The sequence below is a fragment of the Heterocephalus glaber genome, unplaced genomic scaffold (assembly GCF_053883595.1).
Source record: "Heterocephalus glaber isolate CG9 unplaced genomic scaffold, H.glaber_assembly_v1.0 deba00001497, whole genome shotgun sequence".
NCBI lineage: Eukaryota > Metazoa > Chordata > Mammalia > Rodentia > Bathyergidae > Heterocephalus > Heterocephalus glaber.
Window position 1 is genome coordinate 55,269,251 of NW_028258320.1, and position 27,366 is coordinate 55,296,616.

The window sequence follows — 27,366 nt, forward strand, 5'->3', positions numbered from 1 at the left end:
CCACTGAGATGAGAAGTCAGGGCTGACACTCAAACCCTTGTAGGCCAGCTGACCCTGTCAACATTATGACTAGACAGAATAGGTCTAGGTTTTTTTCCAAACTGTGACAAGGCTAGATAGGGCTCTCCTTTAGCCCAATACCCTGAACAGACAGGTTGTCTACCAGCCTGAGCAGCTGCCTGGAAATCCTTGCTGGCCCAGGAGCAAAGAGACCCCTAGAGATGCCAGGTCAATCCATAGGCAAAGAATGGGGCCGCTCCTGGAGAGCTACCTGGGGAAATGGAAACATTATCTTCTCATTGCCTAATTTCTTTCTCTATTAGCAATGTCTGATTGTAGAAAGGAGAATTTCTGCCCCATACTCGGCTTAATTATTATTCAATTTTAGAGACACATTCTCATTCTCTTCTTGCTCTGCTCCTCACTAACCAAATACAATGGTGACTAAAATGAAAGGTAGATAAATATGTAATATGCTTTCCCATTCTGATCTCCAAGGACAGAAGGAGAACAGAGGGAGCAGACATGGTGTCCACCTGAGGGTGAGAGCTCCTTCAGAGCACAGCAGGCAGCAGGCAGCCAACAGCGGCCTGAGGATTGACTCTGTCTGCCCAGACAGGAAGCTAACAGACTTGACATCCATGCATGACCCTCAACTGGCGACACCAGGGGGACTGGACCACCTCAAGACCCTGTGCCAAATCACCTTGGCCTGGGACCTTCCACAAGAGGAACTCAAGTGACTTCTTCTGTAGAGCTCAAGTGGTGGGCTGGGGTGTAGGTCAAGCAGGTAGCAAAGGCCAGGGCCTCAAGGTCAAAGACAGGGTTAGCTTTCAACACTTTTGAGGCCTGCTTGGCCACCACAACACCACAGTTTCCTTGGGGAAGTCAGCATTTACTATAGGAGTTGGACATTTTAAAGTGAGAGGCAGGAGCTTCTGCAAAGAAGCTTTTGGCTTCTACGAAGCCAAAACGAATGGTCCTTATGAAGAGGTGCCCTGAATGTGTTTGGTGCTTCCAGGCCATGCCCATGCTGGTGGCCTTCCTTCCACCTTGCTAGGGGATCTGAAACGTGAGCTGCGTTTCCTAGCATTTCCCACTCTTAAAAGGATATATGAAGAATTTTTATAGTAGTAAAATTCATCTTAAATTGATTTTTTATGCTTGTGCTAAAGATCTCACCTCTGATTTACTCTGTAGTTCTCCTTTTTAACTCTTTCTCTATTGGCATTAGATAACTAGTCATGGGTGAAATGTAATTAAACAGCTTTGATTCCGAAGCAAGGATTTATGAGACTACATTTAAAATGAATGGCATTAAACACACACATAAAACCAAATTTTTAAAGCCATGACACAAATTTCCATTTCTACAATAAAATGAAATTTATTCTCCTGCCCTGCCCTCTCCTCCAACCTTGCCTGGCTCATCCCAGGAAGAGCTTTGGTGTGACAGCACTGCTAACAGCCGCTGTTATGATGGAGGAGTTTCTCCAGGATTCCCCACTGATGACTCTGGAAACTCCAATTATTACCGGCTCCATGGTGCACACTCTTAAATCCCACATCCAAGTCTTCCCAGTACCTCAGCTGGCACTCAAATACAAACCCCTGTGGCCAAATCATGTCTCTAGGAAAGCACTATAGCATATGAACCCAAATAGTGCGCCACTAGGCATCATCATGGAGTCTGGGCCAGGATACCAGCTAGGAAGTTGGTGCTGCAGGAGAGAAGACTCTTGCCCCAACATCAGTGGGGACTCTAGGGGGAACACCAGGGTCACATCTCCCTAGTATCTCCCAAAATGCCACTTGTCACCCACAGAATAATCTTCAGGTGAAGCTTTTGATACTGGGACCTTTTTATTCTCTTTAACCCAATACTGTGGTGCCTTGGTTCAGGAATTTAATTCTTTCTGTGATTGTGGTCACAAACTGAATTGGATGAGAATGAAATCAAATTTCCCTGTAAGGTCAACATTGAACCTAACCATTGAATTTGATTTGGTTCTCATCCAATTCAGTTTGCGACCAGAATCATAGAAAGAAAGAAGTTTGTGAACTGAGGTACCATTATATAGGAGAACAGCAGGTGGCTGAACAGGGACCTGTCTTCTTTGATCTCTGTCCACAGGAGATCAGGGGTATCTTAATGCAGCAAAGATGGGGTCACACATGGACCATGCCAAAGATTTCTTAAAGAAATTACCAATTGTTGGCTATCTCGGGATTCCTTAAAAACAAGTAGGACAACAGTTCCTTGCCTTCAGTAGAGGCTCCTAGAATTCTAGTGCATGGACTGTCCTGTGTTAAGTTCTTGTGCTACGGTTGTCTGAGAGCAGTGTGCCGACCAATTATACTTGCTGGACTTGGAGAAAGAATGTTCCAGGGAGGCATATACTTCTGATTTATTCTGATAAAAACCTTCCTTTCCTTGAGCCTAAACAGGACAGAGACAAGTGGCTAAAATTGCTACAGCATAAACTCCTGACATGTAAGTATGCACAGTAGTCATTCCAGGGGAGTTGACCTTCTGCCTGGTATGCAGCTTGCATTTCAAGACAGGGTCATGGTCAGGAACACAAAAGAAGAAGAGCAGCATTATGCCCAGGGAAGTGGGAGATTGGAAGGTGACTTACCCGAGATAAAATGAGATGGCCCTGGTGGACAGGGGCATCTGTTTACCATCGAAAGTTCTGCCTTGCTGTAGCCAGTCTTGCCTTCAAAATTTGATCAAGTTAGTGAAATACCAGGCAGAGCCAGAGAGAACAAGGCTTTCCATTGCAGATGTAACTAGGGACTCACTCAGGAGACAGGACAGTGTGCCAGGCCAGCCACACCCATGTTGGAAGCCGTGTTGGTCTAATGCTTTACCACGCACTGCCATGTGCCTGGTGTAACTTGAGGGAAGCAGAAAGAGGGCTTCTGCCACCACGTCTTCAAGTTCTTCCCACTTACAGATGTACTTAGTACTTTAAAATATGACTGGCTCAATGCGAGTCTTGGGTATTCGTATTCTAGGTGTTTCAAGACCCCAGTGGCAGTAAAGAATCACTAAAGGCCGATTTCTCAGTGAATTCTACTCCTCTAAGACATTAAAATGTAATATACTCGGCTTAAATCACATTTCAGGTAAGAAAACTGGCCACAAGTTCTTTATAAGTTAATCACATCTGATTAGCACCATTAGTCACACCCAGCAGGTAGACTATAGTACATTCGAGATTGATGGTGCTATGGGCTCATAGTTATCTCTTCTATGATTGGTACATTTCTGATCTCTTTCTGCATAGAATGGGATTTTTGTCTTATGGTTTGGGAATATTAACTGTGACACTGGACTACAACCCAAGAAAAGAGTTCCACAGACCCCAATTCCTCTGGAATCTGGCAAGGAGCTGACATAGACTGTGTCCTTCAGGAAGGAGTAAAGGCGGCTACATGGATACTTGTGGAGATTCTGGCAAAGCTCTCAGTAGGGGGAAGAGCTCAGAACTGTGGCCACACATAGCACACTGGACACCTTTAGATAAGAAATATTTCCCATACCAAGCTTGTTGAGAAAACTTTGCCTTTTCTGGCTTCCAGAGTGCAGCGAGGAGGGTAGGAGAGGTCTGGGGACTCAAGGACAGAGTGGCAGACATCACAGGCTCACAGAGGTACATGACTTCAGTAGCAGCAACCTCATGGAGACTGGGCAGGGATTCTTGCTCAGTCTCCCTGGCAAGTGCAAAATTATGTCCAATTCAGAAGATCTCTGGCAGAGTTGCTTGTGTCTGATGGATATATCCTGCATCTAATTACACCTCACTAAAGCTCAGGTGTTTTTCTTCTGGGGTAGGACTGAAGATAAGAAACTATGCTACCTGCTATCTATAAAGATCACTTTTTTTTTTAAAGAGAAGGCTGAACAAAACTTTTCAACTTTTCGTTATGATCCAATGTAGGTTTAATTCCATTTGTGCACCATGCACACAGCTTTCTCGTATAAATACTGACTTGGGATAGTACCTTCCTTGGCATCTGTAGCCAATTGTGCAGATAAAGAAGATGAAGATGAAACACACAAGCCAATGTCAGCAACTCTCCCTTTCAGCCTTTGAAGTGACCCCATGTTTGGGTTGACCTAGGACTACCCTTTGCCTGATCAGGATTTTCTCATGGCAGCTGATGAATGTATAATCCAAGTAACTATTCTGTGGTACAGCCTGGTGGCAAGCTGCTGTTTGGGCAATATCACCAGGTAGGTCTGTCAGTTTGTGCAATCACTTGCATATTCTAGAGTTATTTTTAGGAAACAGAATAGAAAAGGAAAACTTAAAGTGCCAATGCTAGTTATAGGACATACTCACTTTTAACAGTGAAACTGAGTGAAAGATGCAAAACCAAAGGCCCAACAAAAAGGGTTGATCTACAGGTACACTGGGGCCTCATGGTCATTAGCAACTTGCTAATGATGACAGTGGTAATGATGGCACTGGTTGTGTGTCGTGTGCTGTTCTCACTGACTCACGTGCTAGCTGATCTCAATGATTCTCACCACACTCTGAGAACAGTACTTTTAGTGGTGAAAGAAGAAAAAAATGAATAAGTATGTATGAAATGGCAATGCACTTAAGTTTATATAGAAATAATAGGTACAATAATTGAAAAAAAACCTCTCTGGGACAAGAATGTCCATTACTTATTACAGGTAGGTTTCCTGATTAATTTTCATCAGTCTGGTTTTAGCACCTGTTATTTTGGATCTGAAATATCCTTCAAAGGCCTGTGTGTTAAAAACTTGGTGGCCAGCTTGTGGTACTATTGTGAGCTGGGAGGTGGTGGAAGTTTTAGGAGGTGGGATCTCATTGGAGGAACTGAGGTCACAAGGGGCATGCCTTTGAAGAAGATATTGGGATTCTGGGCCCTTTTCTCTCTCTGCTTCCTGGCTGACATGGTGAAGAGCCTCCTCTTGCACATGCTTTTATCATGCTGTTGTGCTTCACCACAGCTCCAAAGTGACAGAGTTAAGCAATCATGAATGGAAATCTTTGAAACTATGAGCCAAAATAAACCTTTCTTCCCTTTAATTTTTTTTTTTAACCTCAGGTATTCTGTCACAGCAGTGGAAAGCAAACAGTACCTATTTTTTAAAGGTGTAATTTGTACAAAAGGAAGATTTTCTAAAATACCAGACAGGGAGATAAACAATGAAATAGAAGGCTCCTTGGGGAAGGTAGTATTTCAACCTTTGCCTGTAGTAGGGCTAGCCAAGACTTCTGGTCATACAATCTGCAAAGCCCCGGTGAGCTTTTCTGTGCAGTTCATGATAACGATGAACATACATACACCCCTTGTCTTTTCTTTCTACCCCACTGCAACATGAATTCTATATTTATGAACCTATCATAGATAAATGGTTCATCCCTAAGTCAACAATATGAGGGGGGAAGAGGCAGTTTAAAATTTAGTTAGGTTCCAATTTACTTACTTTCTGGGTGGTCATAGGTAATGTGCATAAAACAACATCAATTTTTAATGAGTGTCCCAAGCCCTCCAAATTTGGATCTCAAATTAATGTTTGAATCTAAACAAGACCACAAAAGAATTTACTATAGTATTTTAAAACACTTACCCAAAATACAGAGGAAATCTTACGTAAATTTCCAACTCCTCTCCATAATAATTATATATTTTTTCTTTTAAAAATAAATGATTCTTAAAAATATATCAGCAGTAATAAAACATTTTAAAAGACAATTTAAATAGTATATCAACTCTTCCTTATATGAACTATATATTTTTTCTTTTAAAAATATATCAGCAATAATAAAATTTTTAAAAGACAATTTTAATAGTATACTTGGCAAACTAGTATGCCTTAAAAAAGCCTATTTATTTTTATATTTAAATGTAAATCATTAAAGGAAAAATTGTATTTAAGCAACACTTTAACATATCATTAAAAGTCTCTACTATTTGACAGATGAAGATAAAAACACCCCAAAACTATAGATGAATGATCAGTTCCCTAATGATTCCAAAACAATTACAGGATGCAGAGCAATCTAGTTAAATTTTATTCAAAAGCTGACTACACTTGTGTTCTTTTATTTTTCTATCAAGAAACCCATGAGGCTTAAGCACAATTCATTATGTATGAGACCCCACTTGCGGTACTCGACTGTTGATTAATAGCAAAGTTTGCTGTATGTACATTTGGAACATTAGATGCATACAATATGCTAACTTATTCTTTCACTGAAACTAATTATTTACAAAAATGACTACTTGAGACTAGAATTTATTAAATGCATGCATCCAGTCTCAATTTGGCCCCCAAAGACAGCCTGGAATGAAGATCTTTTACTTGATGTGACAACTTCTAGAAATGCTATTATTAATATTGTAAATGTGGCAAATAAAGAGTTCAAATAGCCTTATGTCTATGTTTCCTTTGCTTTCCACCACTGAGCAGTGAACAAAGAGGCTTTTTAACGTTTCCTGCACATATGAAAGGTGCATTCTTCTCTCCCTGTTTAATTTAGCTCCCGATAAATAAAATGTTTATACATCTGTAAAAATATAACACCTTTAAAGAGTCATTCTACTACTCTTATCAAATTTTTGAGGCTTTCAAAAGGATACTTATTTCCCAAAAGATCTTTTGAGAAAGGTCTAGGTAACTTTGCATTATTCAGCAATTTTTCTTCCCAACCCTAGAAAGGAAGAAACATCAATCTGTGGACTTAGCTATGGGCAGGGAGTACCAATGCCTCATATCTGGATGTGGATTTCAAACAAGGCATCTGGTCAATTGTTTGTGGCTTTGGTGATCACTCTCTATATAATGTACATAGCCTAGAGCAGCGCTCACCTGTTCTGAGAATTCTCTGCGTCCTGGTCTCTGTTGGGTTGACCTACACATACCCTGCAGTTTTCCCTTCTGATTCCCTCAAACTCTCTGCCATACTGAGGGTGTGTTCTACAGCAGGCTTGCCAGAGAGACAAATCAGATTGCTTTCTCCACCTGCTGAATTAAGGAAAATCAGTGTCTGTGCCTCAAAGACAGGACGATAGTGCAGAAGGTCAGAACATGCTACCAACTGCTCCGTATCTTTAAGTTTTGTAAGACACCTATGAAAAAGCTAAGTTTCAAACAGGGCCTTCTCTGAGATATAAAATTTTAGCGACTAGGGAACTACAATAACAGTGAGAAGGCCTTTGCTCTCTAACAATAAACAAGTGTTTGAGAAAAAGCAAGCAACCCAAGAATGGGGGAAATCTCAGGACACCTGGTCAAGGTGCGTACAAGATGATTGCCTTAGCATCATGCAATTTAATACCATGCCTCTCTCAGGAACACAGTCCAGATCAGATATAGGAAAAGCATCTTGTGAGAGAATGTCTCATGTCACATCTCCACTGGGCCACATGGCACCTTTGAAAGGTAGGGTCCACTGAGGAAAGTTGAGGATGAACTAAGCATATGAAAACATCTCAGGGCACATGCTTATATAAAATTTCATGCTAGTTGTTGAGACCTAACATGTGCCAGGCATGTAATTAAGAAACCATCCTGTTTATTCCTCCCAATAACGCTTCAGGGAGGGATTATTATATCTATATTCTGGAAGAAGAAACTGAGGTCTAAAGGTTGTATAATAATATATCACAGCCACAAGAGATGGAACAAGAAGTTGAATTAAAGTCTGATTCCAAAAATCTCAGTCTGAACCATTTCCATGAAACTGAATATTCTGGCTCATCTCTGAAACGGAAACAAATGAGAAGTCCAGGTTAACGGGCTTTATTCTTTTTGCTTGTTTGTTTGTTTTACAAGATTGATTTATTAACTATGATACATTTTACACAAGATCTTTTCAGTTTTTCATACCATTCCCACTAAGACAAGTTTAATATTTTGTAGAAAACACATGATTTAAAAAAAAGCAAATCAAACAAAAACACCTCCTTCAGAGATGCCTCAGTCTTCCTGAGGCCTGACCACGCACTAATAAGGTTGGAGTCTCAAAAACCCATGATGTGTTAAAGGTTCTATTATTCTTGATAGCAAATATCCTATGTAGCACTCGGGCCTTTTCTCTTTTACTTTTAGGTAATGTTAAAACTTGTCCCAAATTCATAGTACTATAATCTAGGCCCACCAATCTCCTATTCAAAGACAATGGGAATCTAAGTATCCAATTTAGTTTTGTTATATCCTAGACACTTCCAGAAAGAGAGACTAGGTGCCCATACCACAGAGCTTCAGGTTCCCCAGGAAGCTGCCACTTGCCCTGGAAGGAAGGCCATGTTTTCCACCCTCCAGAAGTGAGACCTAGAGTGACTAAGGTCACAATGCTCTTCCATGTGGCCTAGTGACCTAGGAAGTGGGCTGTGCTAAGACAAGATGGGGTTGCATAAAGAAATCAAGTGATAGCCTTTCCTCAGAGATGGCTCCAGACAAGGTATCTGAACCACTAACTGCACCTGCCTCTGAGCTCTGGGGTCTTATCTGCCATGGTCTTGGTGCCAGACACCTGCCTACTGAATGAATGAGTAACTGAGATGCAAGGGTGTGAAGGCAGCCACCATGGCATGAGCACTGAGAAACACCTGAATTTCAGATTTCATTTTTCCAATGAATAATTTGCTGAAAACCATTCCCTAGGGAGAATAACCCAGAAAGATTTCCTGAACAGCGAAAGCTACATTTCTTTTCCTTTCCAGACTTTGTAGCAGACTGCAGAATAACAAAGTTTGCTAACTCCTAGGGACCTGCCATCACTTCCAATTTCACTTACTTTGATAGACTCTACAGTTAAAGCCTGGAAGTAGTGCAGAGTTGAGGACACAAAGCAAAGGAGGCCACCCTTAGTGTTTATTCATTCACTGCTCTTGATAAATGGCAACCAATCTCATAATGAGATGAAACCACAGGAAGATCAGCCAAGAGTGAAACCTTGAGCCCTATCTATCTTCTGTAATTTCAGATAGTCTGTTGAACTCCAGTAATCACGCATATACACATCCTACATTAAGGCCACTGTGCTGGGCCCTCATTTCTCCTTCAAGGTTCTCAGCCTTTCAAGAGGAGGCTACTGAGTAATCAATAGAAGAGGAGTGAAGAGGCCCTAATGGGGAGAATCCTGACCATAATCACCAACATCTACCTCTCATCTACCAGAGGACAATGGTTGGACCATAAAAATGAAGCCCACTCCTGGGAAGTGGGAATATCAAGTCCCACCTATAGGGAATAGGAGTTTGTGGCTGCGTGGTGAGCAGCAGGCAGGGAGTGCCAGATGCACAGCACCTGGTGGGGACAGGGGTAGGCAGGACCCCCCAGAGCTTAGGAAGCCAGAACCCACTTGTCCCTGAGCTTCTGTCCAGCATCCTCCTCCTATCTTCCAAAGCAGGTAATAATTTCCAGTTCGGGGTCTTAAGGAATAGACATAATAAGAATTAAGATTTTTGGAACTGACAGGCTAAAACATATTCACCCCTAATAGTGTTTACAAAAACAGATCTCCATACAGCTTACAGACTAACTTTGCCATCATGCGGCCCAGAGAAAAAAACCCCACATTTTTCATCGAAGCATATAATTTGAATTTTAAAATAATAACTAAATGTTCAAATGACACTGCCTTGTTCCTTTCCAAAAGGCATGGAATAGATGAGGATTGACCTCCACGGGGTTTAGTCCCATTAACTTGTATGCTGGGCTCATTAATAAATAATCATGCCACTAAATTACCTGTCTTATAAATTGGTTTGTACAGTTCTAAATAAATAATAGATAGTTCCCTATTATCAAACACAGTGGAGTTTTTAAAGAAAAGCATAGCTTATGATATAAGATAGCACAGCAATTTTCTCTGGAACAACTTTCTATTGCTCACTTCTGAGAAAGCCCTTGTTTCTCCTGGGAACTGCTACAGCTGGGACATGTTAGCTGGTCAGCATAGTTGAAAACACTGCGTTTAATATCAGACAAGTGTACTGACTATACATTAGTGGCCAAAAAACCTTAAGTAACTATTAAATGGACAGTTAATGTAATTGTATTTTAAAACACTGAGGTCATATTTAATTTTGAACTGAAACTCTTAAAATGCACTTTCTGGCAAGAATATGGAGTAATAAAACAACATTAACTACAGAAAAAAATTTAAAAACTCACATTATTAAAATAAATCTTTTTTCCAGAGTACTAATATTTGCAAGAAGTAGATTACAAGGAGCAGAAAACATTTGCACTTTTTCAACAAGTTATTGTCCCTGGCACTGAAAAAAATCAGGATTTTCAACTTGAGGGATGATATCACTCTGAACAGAGCTCAGCTGCTGTGCCCACCCTCCCTTTGGTCTTGATGCTGGCTGCTCTCCCAGGACCTTTGTCTTCTTTCCAGTGTTCAAACTCAGAACAGCTACACTCTCAGCTCTCAGAGTCCATACTCCACTGGGAAAGAGCCTAGTTATGTTCCAGAGTAGGAAGCAAGAATAAACAGGGTGGGGTAGGAGAAGTCTACAAAGAACAAATGAATGGGCTGAAGAGCCAGGAGGAAGGAGGTCAAGAAAACATCCTTGCTGAAGAGCAGCCAATTGTCAGTCCCTTGGTCCCTTTAGAAAGCACCAAATGGTACTCCATGCTGGTTGGAAAGTCCAATTTTATATACCTTTCTTTTCCTCTTCAGAAATCAACTCAGCCCTCTGGGAGGTTGTCATACCTTAGGCAGGCGGGTCAGGTCTGTGGACTACAAGCCTGTTCCTGGCCCTCCCAGGGGACGGTGGGGGTGTCACAGAGTTTTCTAGCAAAAACAATCCAGCACTTATTTACAGGTGTTCTGAAAGCCAGACAAGCAAAGGGCCCTGCATGCAAACCCTGGTGCCAGGAGCACTTTTTCCAAGCTCTGTGCTTTGGTTTGGTCCCGAAACTCTACACTTGGTATAGAAAAGAACAGAGAGGAAAGATACTGCTGAGGACAGGTTCCAGAAACTCTAAGGCACCACATCAGTTTCACTTCCCTGGCACCTGACACTCCAGCCTTCCCCCTGTATTGGTCCCCTCTGCTGGCATAGCATGTCTTCTCTCAGCTGCCCCCACATGGGGTCACCCAGGCCCTATGGGTATACTATCAGCCTCTGGCTACTTCACTGGGCTGAACTATGTTGCACAAGTCTCCTCTCTGAAAGGAAAAGGACTCTCAGATGCTCAAGAAGATTCTAATTTACAGAACAAAAAAGTTAGAAAAGGGAATTCCTTTTTTTTAACAAAGTGTCTAATGAAAAACTGTAATACACAAAGGACTGATCTCTAGAAAAAAGTCTTATTTACAAGCTGAGCGGCCATGGAAAAGGGAATTCTTATATGAAAATCTCAGTCATAAATTAATGTTATGGAAGTAGAATTTTTATCTTTATAATACTGAGATGCTGAAGACTTTAACTGCAATGAAAACACAACTTTTATAAGTTTCAATATAGGCTCTATAGGATTAACAGGGGTCAAACACAACTTTTATAAATTTCAATATAGGCTCTAGAGGATTAACAGGGGTCAAGGCAGGGGTGTGTCTACATTTCTGTCTCTCTTCCTGGAGCTGGAGGTGTGTTAACACCGACTTAGTACACCATCAGATGTGAGGGTGCAAGAATAACCAGGTATTAAAATACTCCAGGCAACTTCCCTTTTTGTTGCTCTGTCAACACAACACTGTAAGAACATTTGCTTTTGTGTAGTAGACTAGATGAAATTCACTCTTTGCCTTGGTAAGCTTTGCTAGACAGCTGTGCTCACCTCAACAACCTACTGGGATGCTACATCACTGCCATAGGAAGGACAGTGGATGGAGAGCAACAACAAAACCAGGGGCGCTGTAGCAGACAGCTGAAGCCCTACTGGTACAGGCACATGCTCAGGTTGGTCCAGAGACTGCTTTCCATTTACAAGGGTCAAGTGACTGTGGGGTTTGTCATGTGCAGGTCTTCTTTGTTTTTTTTCGTAAATCTAGAATGTGCTCCCAGAGCTTCTTCCTCCTTCCTCTTCTTGCATCCTCAAGGTAACCTCTAACCCCAAGACCATGTGGGGCCATGTAGCTGCCACTCCCATTCCCACCATTCACCTACCGAATTGTCATCTGGCTTCCATTTGTCCCTATGTAGGATTTCTAAGGCCCCCATGGGCCAAATCCCACCAACCACCTGTTTTTAAATAAAATTTTACTTGCACTTAGACACACTCATTTTTTTTTTGTACACAGCTGCAGTGCTGAGTTGATATCTGGCATACAATGCCTGGGACTTTTCTTTATTTTCTGTCCCTGCATAGAAGAAGGCTGTGAGTCCCTGCTCTAGACTCAGTGGGACCTAAACTCCTCTCTTCCTAGAAGCTCCCACCACCTAGGCTCTCCAAGTTGTTCCCATCATTCTCGAGCTCCTGTCACTCTATGATGGTTCTCTCACATTTAATGCCATCAAGTCCACAACCTTTCTCAAATCCTATTTCAACTTCTCTCCTAATTCAACATCCAGCCACACTGGCCCTGGTGCATTTGGGTGGCATTGAAGAATCAAGTCATTTCAGCAATTATGGGTGACTGATTACCCCCTTGACACCAGGCATCCTGCATGCTACCCTCTGAATCCCCACTACAAGACAGCAGGTGAGTCAGATGAGGAAACCACACTGAGATCAGTTAGTAACTATCTGGGGCCAGATGGACATAGAGTGGGGAACAGGGATTAAAATCCACAGCGTTGTCATCAGCACCTGAGTGGTGGCCTCCCAAACCTGGTCTCTAACACCTATAATTTGGAGAACACATTAACATGACACATCCCCAGACCAACTCTCGCGGAACTACAAGTCAGGTGCTGCAAAAGGCTACTTCAGTCACACTCATGCTCCCTTTCTCATGCCACCTCTCCTACCTTCGCACCACAATGTCCCTGTGGCAGGGACTTGCCCAGGTCCTCTCCTTCATGGAAACTACCTGTGCCTCTGCAGCCTCTGCAGCCTGCTGGGCTCTGGTTCTTGGTGCCTCCCCACTTTACTTTCAAGCTTCTGTGTTCCCTCCTCCATGATGTCATATGAAACTTGCAGTTCCAAGGACATGGTCCTCTCCAAGGCCCTTCCTACACTGATGTCCTTTTCTCATCCCCAGGCACCACTGCCACCTAGTCCTCAGCACACTGTCCCCTCCACCTACCTCTCCAGTAGCTCCTCCACTCCCTCCATGTCTTGTTTCTGCTCACCTCACTCTGACTATAGGCCAAGCCCTTTGAGGAATCTCCAGCCTCCAGTGTCACTCACTGTGAGAGAACCTGCTAGGAACAGACATGAGTGCTCTGCCCGAGATGTCTGCCCCTCATAGTTGTCTGCTCTGAAGGCCACCTGGAGGCTGGGCATCCCTTCCATTTCGAGATACAATATCAATTCTTTTGTTTCTCCCAGCCAGGACCATCTTCCAGGTTCCTAATTGCTGTTAATAATGGCCCTAAAATTCTCACCCCACATCTGCTGTTTCTGTACTTTGATATCCCTCATCTGCCTTGGCTTTACTGGCCACTAAGAACAGTTCTAAGTCTCAGAATGGACAGCCACCACAGCCGTGAAACCAGCCTCTTCACATCCAGCTAGAAGGCAACCACAAGCAAATGTCCCAAGTCTTGCCAACCAGCCAGAGTGCAATTATGAGTTAGGCCAGGAGTCTTCTCAACTGCTCAACATAGTGGCTTCTGCTTTGAAATAGCCACACTGAGAGAACCTGCCCAGACTAGACACATTTTCCTAAGATCCTGCCTGGTTGACATCAATATCCTGCTTACTATCTCTCCCCAACTCCTCACTGTGTGCACAGAGCCAGACTTAAACTCTATCTTACCATTAAAGCCCTCAGTGTCTGACATTGGACTCAGGCTCTGCTTCGGCTGGACCCTAGGCTTCAGCCAATCTGGCCAACTTGCCCTTCCCTACCCTGCACTGTCCCTTCTTTAGTTCACACACCTGCACTGGGTCCCCCCACCCTGACCTCCACCAAGTATACAGAACCTGCTGGCTGGGACCCCTCCTGGCTCTTCCAAATTAGAGGCTTACTCAGGAGCCTGTAAAGGCAGCTGAATCCTACCCCTCAGGTGCACTCCCTTAAGGCTGAACACTCATACCTTACACTGCTCTACTTACTGTCTTGTGGCTTCCACAGTGCAGCCCACACCTTCAGAGAGCTCTGTATTGCTCACAGCAACTGATGCTTCAGTGCCTTTTGTGGCATGCCCAGAATGTTTGATGAACTGTCACTGAGGGTGTAAGTGAAAACTTCAAAATAAGGGAAGGTGGAGGCAAACAGATGTTAGTAAGTAATTTAAAATGATGGAGGATTTACTTTTAAAAATTGTAAGTAAATACAACTATTTTGATATATTTTGTTGCCTTATTGCACTCCTGCTACAGTTTTTAGTGTTTTAATCAACTTCTTCATGCACTATCTAAAAGGCATAATAATTGAATGTAACTCAAACTGGTTGGCTACACGTAAGCAAATATGAAGTATAAACTACCAAAGCTTTAGATTGTGCTTCTACTGTATGTCTCTGATCAAAATCTGATCAAAATCTGAAAGCAGCTAAGAACTGGCTGGCTGACCCACATCCAAGAGACAGAGGGGACATTTTACATTTTTCAGCTTTCATTTTCACTTACAGTTGATGATTCAACAAACATTCATGGACATAAGACTGAATTGAATGAGTCATAAAGACTTAAATTCAATATTTGTCTATATGCTACATGGTCAACCAATAATAATAGTTTCAGATTGGCCATAGCTTCCCACTTCTCCTCTCCTGGCACTGTTTTAGTGATCTGGCTCAAAAATCACCTGGAGTCCAAGGGTTCAAAATCATACACAACAGTATAAGGCAACCACACGCAAATGCGCCAAGTCCCACCAACCAGTCAGTGCAATCATGTAATTCACGATCTTCTTAATTGCTTGATATAAACGGCTTCTATCTTGAAACATAAGAGTGTCAGAAGACTGACACAGAAACCCAAGAAGATAAACCTAAAGCCAGACAAGAGGGGTGTGTGCTTGTGTCAGCCTACCTGAAGCACCTCCTTCATCACACCAGAGCCTTCTTTGAAACAGTTAAGAATTAAAAGCTATAATCAAGAACAAATATTCACAACTCTCCAGCCCCTGTTCTATTTTGGTCCCCATGTGCTCCTCTTTCTTAGTTTAAGACTGGACATGTTCTTAAATATATATGACAAAATACCTCCTGTTTTCCAAGAAGCAAACCAGATATGGGGGCAGGGTTGAGTCTAGAGCTAACCCTATTAAGCTTGGAAAACTGCAAAGTTCCCTGCTTGCCACTTCCATTAAATATTTCACAGGAAAAAGTGAAGCAAAATACATCAACAAATGGGATCATATCAAAGTAAAAAGCTTCCTCACAGTAAAGGAAACAACCAGTAGAGTGAAGAGATAACCTACAGAATGGGAAAAAAAAATTTTACTAGCTATTCCTCCAACAGAGTACTAATATCTAGAATATATAAAGAACTCAAAAAGATTAGACCCCCCCAAAATAAAAGACTCAATCAAAAAAATGGGCAATTGAAATGTGTAAACACCTCTGAGAAGAAGTACAAATGGCCAATAAACGTATTAGAAGCAGCCTTTATATCTATCAACAGATGAGTGGATAAAGAAAATATGGTATTTGTACACAACAGAGTACTAGTCTGCCATAAAGAAAGATAAACTCAAGTCATTTATAGGAAAATAGATGCACTTTGAGAGTATAATGTTAAGTAAAATAAATCAGACACATTATTACTTGGTTTCTTATAAGAGAAACCTAAAATATAAATGAAGAGCAAAATAAAAGATAATAGGAGGCCAAGGATTTAGCTCAGTGGTTCTGACGCCTGCCTTGCTAGCGCAAGGTCCCGAGTTCAATCTCCGGTACCAAAAAAAAAGATAATAGAAAATAGAGAGATAGATCTTTTGCAAAAGGGAATGAGACCAAGAGAAGGAGGGAGGGGGAAGGGAAACAAGGGGAAGAGAATGATAAAAGAATTAAGATGCATTATGTACACGTACCAACTTCTCATGAGGAATGTAATTATTACATACTGCAAACATGTACTAATTAAAAAATAAAAATGGAAAAAATACATAAACAAGAAATGAGTGATGTTGAGCATTAATAAGCAAAGGATCAAAAAGAAACATGTTTTAAAAAACTACATAAAATTTTGTGCATTTTCTTTTTCCTGGTACTGGGGATCAAACTCAGGACCTTGCACTTGCCAGGCAGGCATGGTGCCACTGAGCTACATCCCTGGCCCTAATTTTGTTCATTTCTGAGGTACAAGGAAAAGAGGCACATGAGACACTTGCAGTGAACATGCTTTCTTTCAGAGCTGTTTTTTGTGCCTTTGCTAACTGAGGACATGGATGCGCTGCATCTGGAAGTCAGGCCCACCACCAGCAGTGCTCCCATTTCAAGGAAGACCCTAAAAACAGTCCCTTGCTCTGCTGAGATTAGCTGCACAGTGGAAGCTGGCACCAGCTCTCACTGATATCAGCCACGTAGAAAATACCAGCCACGACAAGCAGTCTCCTTAAATCGAAAAATCCTCAATAATGGAAACAGGGTCTTCTATCTTCTTTCTTCCTCACATAGCATTCTCCTGCTCATCCACCTTGATAGTACCTTGGAAGCCAATGTATACTTAGTGATTCCTGTTTTTTATATTGATTCAACTTACTAACAAAAGCAAACAATTTTTAAACTTTTTAAAAAACGTGTTTTTGTCTACTTCTTTAACTGGTCTGCACCACCAAATATCTGCTTTTAAGTCTGAAAAGTTGCCAATTTTCTCAGAAGAGATTTAAATAAACTTCTGAAACCAGAGGAATAATTTTCTTTATGGTTGACATTAAAAAGTAGCACGAACTAGATGAAGGATGGTGGTTAAGCACATCTGCCACTGTGCGTTGTCTTAAATTTAAGAATAATCAAGGGCAAGAGGAAGGAGGAAGAAAAAGAGGAAGAAAAGGTTTATGAGCTAATCCTCAAAACTGGGGAGTAATTAAATACATAGATGCATAAATAAGAATATAAATAGAAACACTGATTCAATTATTTAGAAACAGAGAGCTCAAGAAAGACATGTGCCTGCAAACAATTCATCACAAAAACAGCAGAAACTTCACCTTCTGTGAGGTGTACCTGCTCAAGGGCCACAGAAGCGTTTCTTCACGAGCCCTCTAACAGTGATTAGGTCTTATCAACGTGACTTTCTTTGAAGGACCTCAAAGTACAGCCAAGAATTTAAAATTCACTAGTCTGAAAACACCAAGTATTAACTCTTGCACTTCTTACCAAAGCTATTTAATGAATTCCTGGTATGTATCATTGGGTTGCAGAAAACACATCTGATCCAACCTGGGAAGTGGGCTGAGCAGAAAGGGCCCTGGGGGAGGAGCTGGCATGGGCATTGGGCATTAAGACTCCCACTTCCCATTAGGGTAGGGGTAGTGGGAGCCCTGGGGGACGAGCTCTGCCTTCATCCTATGAGAAGACTTGAAGTGTGAAGCAAGGAGTGAGGAGGCAGGACTGGGTCTCCCCAGCTGCTGGGAAGAGAGGGCTGGAGGGAAGCTGAAAGGCTGCCCACCAGGCCAGTCAGGAAGCTCAGCATCTGTGTTTGATCATGGGCAACCAAGACTATGGCAGTGCCCAAGACCAAGGACAGTCTCATTCAAGCCATTACGTGCTCCTATTAAGGCTGCTAACCTATTCTTGCTAATCATCATAATATATAAATTTGATATATAGGGCATATTTGAAAGTCAGCAAACTGTTTATCTTACTTTCAATCAATCACCTTCTTCCACTTTAGCAGACCAAATACATTGGCTAGATCTTCCAGACTATTCTGAGAACTTTCATGTGATGTTAGTCTTACAGATTTACCAGGGCAGGTATGCTAAAGCTTTCCCTACATATAATTTCATCAGCTACTCTAGCCTGTCACAGAACTCTAGCATCACATCCAGGATCAAACTCCTCAGAAAGAATTCAGTTAATCCAACAACTTTTAAGAGCTCAACATTTGGATTGCCCAGCTGACTCTCATTGTGAATTGTAAATTTTACAAATCTAAGCAAGAAACCTAAGAACTCCTCACATCTATACAGTATTGTGCATCTCTTCCTGGCTGGTTGTGCAGAACTATGAGAAGTTTCCTGTGGCAAAGATCTGCCCCAGTCCAGGGGCAATTTACTTGCCTGGGGATAAATACAGTGGTGCTTCATTTCAATTGCAAGGCTCTATCTGGATTTTTGCTTTTGTTTTTAGTGTGTGTGTGTGTGTGTGTGTGTGTGTGTGTGTGTGCGTGCGTTTCCTTTTCTCTTTGAATCTTGAAGCAGGAGTAATTACTATGTATATAATCACATGCTTGGATTTACAAATTTAACGAAATGCTTCTTTTAAGAAATTATAAGCAAAAAAAAAAAAAAAAGAAATTATAAGGTTTGCCAGGTGTGGTGGCACACACCTGTAATCCCAGCATTTGGGAGGCTAAGGCAGGAAGGATTGCCACCAGTTTGAGGCCAGCCTTAACTATATAGAAAGACCTTGTCTCCAAAAAAAAAAAGTATAAGGTTTGACTACCAAAAAAAACAGACGTCCTTTGAGAAATGTCAAATCAGGTAAGGATTTATGTTTGTAGAAAAAGAAAGCTCATCTCGCCCACATTAAAAGCTCTAACATCTTTTCCTGGCCTGAGCCCACTCACTATGTGCCAGCAAGTCTGCTCTAACTCCATCCAAATGGAAGTGGAGAGTGGTGTTGGATTCATATTTCAAATCGCCCCCTCAGCCAGCCTAAGTCAGGACTCTTCAGCATCTTACATTTTCTTACAATGCCTGATTTATGCATCAAAACCCTCTAACACACCAGTACAGTAAAAATGCAGGCGAGTGGTGTAAACTGGCAAGAACACTATCTCATTCCATGCTAGGTGAAGTGGTTCAGATAGCTGTCACTAACACCAAGGGGTTTATTAATAGGCAAAAATTAATTGTATGTAGACTGAATTAATGAGATGGAAAAACATGCATATTTCAGCTAATACAGAGGGGACTGGCCTCTGCTGAGCGCTGGTAATGAAGTGCCTAAGCCATGGGATGCAGTGGGGAGAAGCTACCAGCAAGCTGGAGTCCTTTTGTGATCATGGGGGCTGGAGGTACCTTTAAAAAGAAAATACACTGTGAAATGTAAACATCAGGCAACTGTTTTGAGCACAAAGTTGACCCCTGATGCGTCTTCTGCAGACTGCCATCTACAGATTTATAAATAAATGATTAGATGTAAAATCTCCAGAGGATTTTCCTTTTCCACAGCAATTACAGGAGCAGATTATTACCATTCAAGTGAGGTTCCAGGGAAAGTTCTTGACTGGCAGGAATCACTCACTGCTGTCCTCCTGCCGTAAGTTACCATGACAGGAAATCCAATGTTCACATGTACTGTGAACATTTTAACAAGCAGAGTCGATATGCACTGAACGAACACATTCTTGAGTTAAAATATATTACTGTCAATAACAGACTGGATTAAGAAAGCAGAAGTTTCAAATGTGATCAATGTCAGGAAGAAGTTTTCCATATTTCATATCTGCACATTGTTAAAAGCTGCCATGTGCATGGAAGTCTAATATTCACTTAGACATTTTCTCTTTGGCTGTTGTTGTCCAAATTCTTAAGTCATTTAAACACAAGGTAATGAGGCTAATCAACAAGTAATCAATGAACAGTATCTAGTTTAGCACACATTTTCTATTCTAAGAGTTTTCTTTCTTCCTGAAACTGCAGGAGGGAAAAATCATCTTCTACCTTTGAGACTCAGTTTCATTTCAAGAACAACCCTTGCCCTCACAACTCCAATATACACACTTATACACAGAAACTGATCTTCTAAGAAGATTCACAGCAGCAAAAACAAAACGACTTCCTATTCTTGACTATTTTCTTTATTATAGATTGGTATGTAGTAGGAATGGATTTTCAAAGTCTTTACATTTTTGAAATTGAGTCATACTGAAATATGATAGTAGAGAGTGTCCCCATGTCCCTCCATTCAATCTCACTAAAGGATAATATTTTCTATAGAATCACAGTGTGTTGTCAAAAGCAGGAAATTGTCATTGGTGCAGTGCTGCTAAGCAAATGGTATGTACCTTATTAAGATGGCACTGATTTTTCACACTTTTAAAAATTTAGGTTGTTATGAAATTAAAATAATTACGCTTTGTAAATGAATTTTAATTATTTGTTTAGGTTCAGTTAGCTACAGCCCCAAGCAGGATACAGAACTGATGGACCATTCAAAGACAGTCCCTCTAGCCACCCCATGTGTATATGTCTTTCTGCCATCCTAGGCCCTGCTAGCCACTGATCTCATTTCCATCACTATAAGCTTGTTATCTTGTGAGTGTGACATAGTTACACCTGTTAGGACTGGCTTCCTTCACTCAATATGATAGCTTTTAGGTCCATCCAAACTGCATCATGTATCAATAGTTTGTTGCTTTTTATTTCTCCTTTTATAAGTATTCCATTTAACAGATGGACTACAGTTTGCTTATACTTTCACCTTTGGAAGTACGTTTGAATTGTCCCTAATTTGACAACATCACAGATAAAGATGCTATGGACATCTCATAGAAAGTTTACAGGTCATACAGTGGGTTAAAGAAACCTCTTCCTTGTACTACAATGGCATGTAATCGCTGTCACAAATCGATAGGATATGAGTGAAAGGAGTATACAAGGTCTGTGAGCTGTGCTCATTTGCTCCTGAATTGCACTACAGCACAATACTGCTGCTTGGCTGGCCTCTCTCTTCTAAATCAGAGAAATTTTCCAGCTTCTACACTTAAACAGTGGGATTAGAATCAGAATGGTATAATGGAGAGTGGAATGATCTGTTCAGTCACAGTTATTTTGGGGAAGTTACTTTTAATTCTGTGACATTTTTATATTCTCATGAAGTACACAGGAGTTCTCTGTATCACTATAAAAATGATGCGTTGTCTGGTAAACAAAACACTTTTGACTCTAACTTGCAAAAGAAGGCATTAAGTTTGTTTCCTATGGCTAATTTTTTTTTGTTTTGTTTCAATGGCATAAAGTGAATGTAAGACAGCTATAAGTCCTCAAGGCACCAATGGTGGAAAGACTAAAATCTTTCACTGCAGGATGAAAGTACATTATGGATTTGTTTGCTGACCATTTCAGCCAACAAAAAGCCACATCTCAACTTTAAGCTCCTCAAAGACCATTCTGTTACTTCAGTACGATGTTTATATTCTTGGCAGAATATTTTATAAGTATTTCACTTATTTTCTTAATTAGATACATTTCCATTGAGTTATACCCACAATTCTCAAACTTTGCTTTGCAGACCCCTACAGTCATATAGGATGTCCATGATGTTTGAAAAAAGAAAAGCATTTGCTTGTCAAACAACACTGACTCTCACAGTATTCTGCCCTCAGCCCATGGCCTGGAAGGTCTTAGAGGTAAGAGGCCTGCTCCAACTTTGTCCAACCAACCTGGAGTTCCACATCATTCTGTTTAGACCCTTAAAGCACACTGAAACTTCACGAAGTTTGGGAAATAAATACATCATAGTACAAAATTTAATCAAACTAAGGGCTCAACAAAAACATATTAATCCAAACCGCTTGCTTTGAAAGCTTAAAAGAAAATTGGCCAAGTCTATGACTAACATTTCCTTTATACTAAGGATGCTGTTCTTTTTCTTAAGGTGACTTATAACAGTTAGGGCTTTGTATCACATACTTTAAGGGAGGGCCACATGTAGTGCACATACAACATGGCTGATGAGACTAATACAGTATATTTTACTCCATAAGTGCCACTAAAATGTTATGAAGTGAATTTCCTTCAAGGCACTTAGGATTTGATTATATTTTTATATGAAGTTTAAGGCTCATAGTAAATATCTTACAGTATGTCTCCTACTGTCTCAACTGAAAGATGTATTCCCAGAAAAGATGCTTACTTATTAGATTAGAGTCTGTTTCTCATGCCTAAAGTGACTGGAGGTGACATATGCTATCTACCTCGGCCCGGCCAAGAGGCACAAGCAGCTGAACAAGAATGGCAAAGTGTCACACACTGCACTGCTGACAGCCCTCTGCCTTTCACAAATGACAGTGTTCTGCACTTGCTCTTCCTAGACAAGGAAGCAACCCAGGGTGGTGCAGCTTTCCAGAAGTGTCTTCTGACAGCAGCCTTCACTGGCTTGTATGTCTGTAGGAATTAAAAGTATAAAAACAAAGGAGCTGGGTGTGGTGGCACATGATTGTAATCTCACCACTCTGGGGAGCAGAGGCAGGAGGATCATAAGTTTGAGCCAACCAGGGAAACTTAGTGAGACCATCTCAAAATAAAAAGTGAAAAAAGGGCTGAGGATGTAGCTAAGTATGAAGGCCCTGAGTTCACTCCCTAGTACCAAGAATTTAGGGCAGTAAAGGAAAGAAACAAAGGGAAAAGGGAAGGCCATTGCTTCACTCTAATCACTGATATGGTACTACATTATTCCAGGTCTCTAAAATAGTAATCCTGAAGCCCTTTCTCCCTCCTGCTCAGAATTAAAATAATGGCTGTTACATGGAGCTATCCATATATTCTTTGCTCAAGCCTCCTCTTTTGAATTTTATGCCCAGCCTCCTCAAGAAGAGTGTTTTTTGGCCATAATGAAGGAGGAAGCTGGGCAGCATCCATAGTTACTGCTGGCTTGGTATTCACAACCTGTCAAGGTAGCTTTATGACCTCACAGTCAGCTGCTATAATTCCAATAATGACCTTCAAACACCAAAAGAATCTAAATTTATTACTGCTCCTGGTAGGGCCAAATACCTGGTTTCATCACTGAGCAGGCGGAGCCGAGCCTGACTCGTAGTGGTGCTTGTATCAGCTAGGGTGTGCTCTGAACCCCTGCCTGGCCTGTACCCCTCACCTGCCCAGGTCCCCACAGTGGCAGCTCCACTGTCACCATGATGCATGGTGGAGAGCATAGCCACTGCTTCCTGCCAGCAGACAGAAGCACTCTGTGGGCTGTGGGCCACGTATAATGCCAGTTGCAGTAGTAAAGTGGTAACAACAGGTCACTGACTGGTGTTGGAGCAGGAGACTGGCATCATGGTAAGACTGCCTGGCAGTGGGGAAGGTGGGGAGGGGAACCCTGCTTGCAAACAGACCAGAAAGTTCAGTCTCAAGGTGAGCTTCTCCTGCTCTCCATTAGATCCAGCCACCATCAGGATCCTCCTGCCATTTTGGAGGAACAGGGACAAGGAATACCCTCAAAAACTTGCAGCTGGCTGTTCTTCCAGTGCAGAGGTTGACAGAAGGGTTAGCATTTACTGATTTATGGCAACCTTGGGAACCAGGAAAACAGCATGTATTAGAATGGGGGGAGTCAGGAGGAAAACAGTTATTTTAAAACCATTAAAATAACTGTAAATAATAGAAAATTATTTTTCTCCATGAAGACAGAAGACAAAATACAAGGCTGAAAATATGTACAAATTTTTTTTTAATTTAAATGCACATGTATCAGGTAAATCAACTCTAATGATCTTTGGCAAGAAAGTCTGTTGTTTTCCCTGAACCACTATAGATAGATGCTCATACATCCCACAGCCAAGGCAAAGAATCAGCTGCCTTGCCCTTGGGAAGTTACCACTAATGCAGTGACAATGGCTTGCGTATCTTAATGTAGCTGCTAGTGAAATGGTTACTATTTCAGACTTATTGAAATAAGAATATTGAAGGCTCCAATCAATAACTACAGTTTTTCAAGTGCTGGGACCACAGGTGTGTGCCACCATACTAGGCTCAAAAAATATACTTTTGATGCCCAGTACTGCTATTGTTTTACACTGTAGAGAATGCATTCTCTGTGCCTAAAAAGTGAAATATGAGATCATTCCACTTTCACTATCTTAATTTAATGCATCTGTTTTGCATATTTACTAAGAAACTCCCAATGAGATAGAAAATTTCATTTCCTTGTGTGGTTTTTCTGTAGAATAGTCTTTTATAATGGTGTCTTTTATTTAAAAGAATCAATTCATCAACTTAAAAGTGATTATAATTATCAAATGGTTTGTTTCTATTAAATACACTGTAACTCCAGTTGTACCCTCAGCACATGCTAAGTCTGATGTGGCCCAGTCCCTCTCAGCTGTGTCATCCTGTTGATCTGAGCCCCTTCCACACTGACCTTCATGGAGTACCAGAGGATGACCTTTATATAGGACACCAGTGTTGAAAGTGAAAGGTCAGCTGAGCTTGGTCCTCTTTCTTCTGAGCAGGGGGACACTCCCCTTCAATTATCCCATGGTCCCAACCATCCGTCTCTCTGCTGGTCACTCCAATGCTCATGTCTCATGACAGGTAGTGATAACATGTGCCATTCATGCCATGGGACATCAAGCTTCTTACAGAGCCTATTTATATCTCTGTACTACATCTTTACAACTTGGAGCACAAGATTCCCATTACCATGGAGACAAGGGTGTGGAGTGCAGGTAGGACAGAAGAATGAAGAATGTTTATAAAAGTGAACAAGCACACGTCCCTGGGAAGAGACAGCAGGCCTGTCCTCCTGGTCATTGATGTGGATGGAGCACCTGTTTTCTACTTGTTCCACACACAGACAATGGCTTTGCCCCAGCTTCCTGGCTGAGATTGGGTGGCTTCAGTAGGCATTTGTCCTCAAAGTGTAAGTGCACTCCTGCTGAGTCAACAGAGTTCTTAATGCTTCCCTCCTGAGCATTTGGTATGCCAGGTGGCAGTGCACAGAGATGAAACAGGGTTGTGACCTCCCAAAACTACAGCACAGCGGTGCTTGCCCTGAAACCCTCAGGCTTTGGTTTCTGAAAGGGGACCTGGGGCTGTCACTGTGAGGCAGTGGTGCTGGCAATGGACTCTGGTGGCCTCTTCCCACCAACCTGGATGCCAGTCTCTGAGACTGCTGCCAGCTCACCTTGGAAACACCATCTTCCTTCTTTAACGATTCCCTTTCTCCCTTGATTCCCTCATCCCAAGAGGTCCCAGAGGCAGCTCTGAGGTGGATTCCTCTTAATCCACCCCTCTGACATATACTTCTGCTCTGTGCCTGCTGAACAGACCTGTATCCATAGGATCTGACAAGTCTGAGGAGCAGCAGTCCCAACACTAAAGCTGTCACTCCTGCCGCACCTGACTTTCTGCTCATGTCCCACTCTGCTGAGCACTCCACTACCATAGTCAATATATCCATAGCATGGGGCACTCCTCTGCCTGATCCACTCTGCCTTCCTTCTTCAGTCAGAGTCTTCTTATTTTGAACACTTGTCCCTTCAATCTGACCATTGCCACCCACATTCCTCTCACCTCCTGCCTAGATCACTGTGACAGTCTATTTCCAAATCCAACACTCTCCACACCTATAGCCAGGGTGGCAGTCAGAAACAAAACTCCTTCAGGGCAACCATGGACTCTTGCATTCACATGGCTTCTGGATGCTCTTACAAACCTTACAGTGCTGGCCCAGCTCTCCTTTAATCCTAATTTGGGTTGGTTTTTTTTCCTGCTATGCTGGACACTGAGCACATGGGCCCCTCCCAGATGTCTCCAGGACACTGTAATCCTACTTCAGAGATGTCAACATGCTCTTCCCATGGCTCTACTCCTTCCCACGGCTCTACTCCTTCCCACGGCTCAACTTATTTAAATGGTAGCTCTCAAGGAAGTCTCTCTAACCCCACATACAAGATGTGAACCCCATCATATGTTTTCCTGAAGCCTGGCACTTCTCTTGGTAGTGCTTCCCTTAACTACAATTGAGCATGACTTGCTCATTAGTTGTTGAACATCACCGTGACCTGTACACTGTGGATTCCAAGTGGGTAGAGAGAGACCATATCTTAATCTTATTGCTATGTTCCCAGTACAGGTCCCGGGATATATTTCAGGAAGGAAAGATTTGGTACACCGAGGACCTCTGAAATAAGAGAGATCATCAAGAGCTCAGGGGATGCGAATACTGGGGACATTCCAGCTCCTCAATCATCATTTGAGATGTTTGTCTCAAGAGCACAAAGTCATCAAGGCTTTCTCATGCTCTCTAGAGAGCTGTCTTTTATTTTCCTTTGTAAACCTTTTTCACCTTTTAGGACTGTGTTTCATTTTACCATCTTGATAATACAAGAGAAACTCATATGCATTTACATCAAGTCCCTGCTCTCAAAGACAAGCAAGGGATCTGTGTAGCAAAGGAACCTTAAGAGGATAGACAGAGCAAGGGAGAAGACTTTAACAAAGTGCTCCTGGGAGCCACTGAATGGGGGCGGTGGTTACCAGGGCAAAAAGTAGACAATCCTTAAAGTAGACAGTTGATTAATGACAGGCATTCAGCTTCCACCACTAACAGTACCGAAACAACAACAACCATCATATAGATTCAAAATTAGTCAGTGTGGAGCTTTATTTACTTTAAAGAATAAGTAATCTCAGTATTAGAATAAAAAAGCATTTGAATGGTTATCAAATTAGATAATTTTGGTCCCTCCCCAAAACAATTATGTTTTAACATCTTATTGTGGTTTAGATATTAAAAGTTTCCCAAATTACATATTCCATTATTTAAAAAATATTTCCATATATGCTAATTTGTTTCATTTATACTAAAATTTTATTTTAGTTCACTGAAAAGAAAGTTTGTTATTATCAGTTTGTTTCTTTTTTGTAAGAATCTTTTTGGTTAGTGACTTGTACTAAGTAACTACTTTGAAGATAAAAATACACAATGTGATAACTGTTGTTATTCTCTTTATTATTTCATTATGAAAACATGATTTATATATTTATAAAATAAAAAAATATTTTTTGTAAGAAAAAAAGTCTCCCAAAGCTCATATGTTGAAGGGTGGTCCCCCTCTGATTCAGTGCTCATGGGTGGACCTGTGGGAGGTTATTGTATCGTAAGGGCTCTGACCTCATGAATGGATTAGTCCACTGATGGATTTATGAATGGCTTAATGGGTTTTAAGGGAAGGGCTTTGTTACAGAAGCCAGCTCTTTGTATTGTGGCCCACATGAGACAAGTATTTCTACTCTACCACATGCTCCCTGCCATAATCTTTTCCTTCACCACAGGCTGCAAGAGAGCAGTGGGGCCAAGTGGCTATGGACTAAAACTTCTGAAACTGTGAGCCAAAATACACTTCTTTCCTTTAAGTTGATTATCTCAGGTATTTTGTCACAGTGACAGAAAGCTAAGATACAT

At 41.6% G+C, this 27,366-nt stretch overlaps 1 protein-coding gene and 1 long non-coding RNA gene across 6 annotated transcripts in view; one reads left to right on the top strand and one right to left on the bottom strand.

Annotated features, from left to right (window-relative positions):
- Positions 1–27,366, bottom strand: part of Mgmt (O-6-methylguanine-DNA methyltransferase) — a 332,622-nt gene that overhangs the window by 54,187 nt on the left and 251,069 nt on the right. The window lies entirely within an intron of this gene.
- LOC110347805 (uncharacterized) lies at positions 22,950–26,253 on the top strand. The gene is made up of 2 exons (XR_002392644.2): positions 22,950–23,237; positions 26,030–26,253. It is a non-coding gene; the product is annotated as an uncharacterized LOC110347805 (long non-coding RNA).